The 3,152-nt window shown below is 36.5% G+C and overlaps 1 long non-coding RNA gene across 1 annotated transcript; it reads left to right on the plus strand.

Annotated features, from left to right (window-relative positions):
• Positions 342-2,270, plus strand: LOC110268041. Its single transcript, XR_002356060.1, has 2 exons — positions 342-853; positions 1,656-2,270. It is a non-coding gene; the product is annotated as an uncharacterized LOC110268041 (long non-coding RNA).

Consider the following 3,152-nt stretch of genomic DNA (forward strand, 5'->3'; position numbering starts at 1 on the left):
AAGATAGAAAATAATATTAATAAATTATATACTATTTTTTAATAATTTCATCTTAAAAAAATTAAATAATTACAATAACTAAATAATAACAATAATAAATAAATAACTTGTGTGTATTTAGTGGTTAAGTTTGTGATTTAGTCTCTCCTAATGTTTTGCGTGAGCTCAGTAGTTATGGGGTGAGGGGTTCAATTGTTGAAAGTGATACTTCAAGAGAATGAAGAAGAAGAAATGAGGGGAGATCATTACAAGGATAACGCTGAATACCGTCGGATTTAGTGTTGCAAGTTAGCAACGGATTTATCGGCAGATTTGACAATAAATTCGTTGGGCAAAACAATTACTGATGAATTCGAGTGTTCGACGATAAATTTGCCAGTAATAATGGAAGGAAAAAAAAGAAAAATTGACGCGATAATTACTATCGGATTTTTCCGATGATAAACCTAATTAATGGATCGTTGTGTTTTGGTCATTTACTGAATTTGAGTCGGGAACCTTCTCCCCCTCATTTTGAATTACAATCTCTCTATCTCTCTCTCTCTCTCTCATTTCTCCCATCTCCTACAGCCCCCTCCAGCAACCCCTTCTCCCACTCATTTCGAATTAGACTATCTCTCCTCACCCTTTCGCTTCTCACTCTCTCTAACCCTCTCGCCTTTCCTATCTCCGGTAGCAGTCCCTTCATTCGGCAGCCCCCTCTCAGGCGAGCTTCAACGCAACTTCGACGGTGAGCGTCTTGCATCAACGACATTAGAAGGAATAGCCGCAGTGACCGTCCTACATTCACCTCCTACACCTCCAAGAATGGCAGTGACGTCACGCTTATCCAAAGCACCCCTTGTCATTTTAGGTATTCGTTTTTCATTTTTATTTTTCTGCTTCTAGGTTTTCTTGTTTTCTCTTTATATTGTATATTATTTTCTGTTGTTAGGGTGTTCTTGTTGACATGATTTTAATTAATGAATGAGTTAAGGTTTGGGATCTTTGAACTTGGTCTTAGCCTGGTTCCTGTTATTCTTGTCGGGGTTCTTTATAAGTGTTTGTTGTAGATTGGGAAAGGGTTAGAGTTGAAATGTCAATGAATAATAATCTACGTGCGTGTCCTTTTTATGGTAAAAAAATGTCCTTATCTCTCATTATATGTTGATTAGCTTTTGTTGGAAAAGAGCTAAGCAGTCATAATAGGTCCACATAAAATTGGATTTGAGAATGAAATTGTTGAAATTTATAGTGAATGACAAATGTTCATGCTTTTGGATATTTGTTGCAATTTGTTTATTTTATAAACTCAGCTAATACACATTCATAATTTGTTAAGTGTACCCAGAATTTGTACTTTATGCTATGTAAGTTTGTTTTAAAAACAAATCAAATGAATACTGTACTCCTTTGATACTATCGATGTAGGAACACCAATACATGGTGATGCTTGTTCATATTGCTTATTGCTTTGATTATTAAGTTTGTGCGCTTTGCTTTGATATACTTCTTTGTTTGTTATTCATCGTTCCACTTCATTAACACTCGATCATGATGCATGAATGTCGTTTTACGTCTTGTTGACTTCTTTGTTTGTTTTAACTTGCGAATATTCTTGTTTTTCCTTTATATTGTTTTTGTGACCTATGTGTTTGTTTTCCAATTCTTTATAGACACGACGACAGACAGATGTGTCACGAATCGACCTCATGATTGGGGGTAAAGGGAGGGTGTCTACTAGTACCTCCAGGACTTCTCAGTCGTCGCACTTTACGCCAACTATCCCTAGGATGTCACAGGCAATAGGGGTATATGATCAGCCATTCATCCTGGTCCTTAACCCCAACTACATGGCTCCGTCTGCTGCGCCACCCCCACCACGAGGAAGTTGTCCGACAACTTCACTAGTGTGGACTCCTCAACCACCTCCATCAGCTCAGCAGCCCACGACTTCGATGGCGATGACACCTCCAGCGATAGACATCGCGGTGCCGGATTTGTCTCACGGATCCCAGCCAGATTTGCCTCTACCACCGCCTGTCGTATGGATGATGATTTGGCCTGATGGTTTGACGGGTTGTGTACTATTTTAATGTGTTTTAAATACAATGTAGTTAGTTTACTTTAGTTAGATTTATTTTTCTAATTTTAGTGGATTTAGGTTGTTAAGATAGGTTCGATTTGTGTTAGTAGGTTTAAACTTCTGAAAGTGTTTGAGAATTCCTGATTATTGATGGATATTGCTGCTGATTTTGTGTTGTATATTGCCATAATGGTTTGTTTGTGAATTGTTTAAGCGAATTGTTGACGGATAGAGTTTTAGGCGCCTTCTAATTATAGACGAAACTCTGTCGAAATTTTTAAAAATCCTAAATATGATTGAAGTTCAAATTTGACTTAAACTACTAATCTTAAGTTTTTCATTAATAGGTTTATGCCAAATAACAATGCATATACACAGGAGTGTACCAATATCATTAAGTTGATGTACGACCACCCATGACCGAGCTACAAAACGATTCCTGCTAAGACAAGAGAGCGATGGTTTCAGAAGTAGATGGTGAGAACTCAAACATATTTAAGACTTAGCTACTTTACATCTTCTATTTTGTTTAATATGGTATACTTCAATTAACTAGTGATAAATACTTCTTTGAACATGAGAAATTTACATAGGACACGACTCACGATACCATGATAAAAATGATCTTCGACCATCATATGATTATGCGGCTTCAGTAGATGATAGAGGACGTACGTGAGAGGCGTGACCACCTCACTAATTGGCTCCCCCCGAACATTAAGAAGGCATTGTACGTCCATTGGGAGACTGATGACGGGTTCAAGCGTTGTCGTCTCACAAACAAAGCCAATAAGGCATCGCCTAGGTCGTCGAAGTATACTGGTGGGTCAGCGACTTTGATGAAGACAAAGGTCAGGCTGGTATATAACTTGTTTCATTTTATTATTTGGTTCGTTTGTCTTTGAAATATAATTTCATTATTACTTGATTTAACATATTGTTTCAACATGTGTAGTCTAAATCATTCAATCGTGATGCCATGATGGCAGTGCATATAAATCATTTTTTAAAATTAAAATTAAAAATTTTATTTTTATTTTTATTTTTAATAAAAAATTGTATATATCAAACTTTTTAATAAGTTTTA

Source organism: Arachis ipaensis, chromosome B10, assembly GCF_000816755.2.
Source record: "Arachis ipaensis cultivar K30076 chromosome B10, Araip1.1, whole genome shotgun sequence".
Classification (NCBI taxonomy): Eukaryota; Viridiplantae; Streptophyta; class Magnoliopsida; order Fabales; family Fabaceae; genus Arachis; species Arachis ipaensis.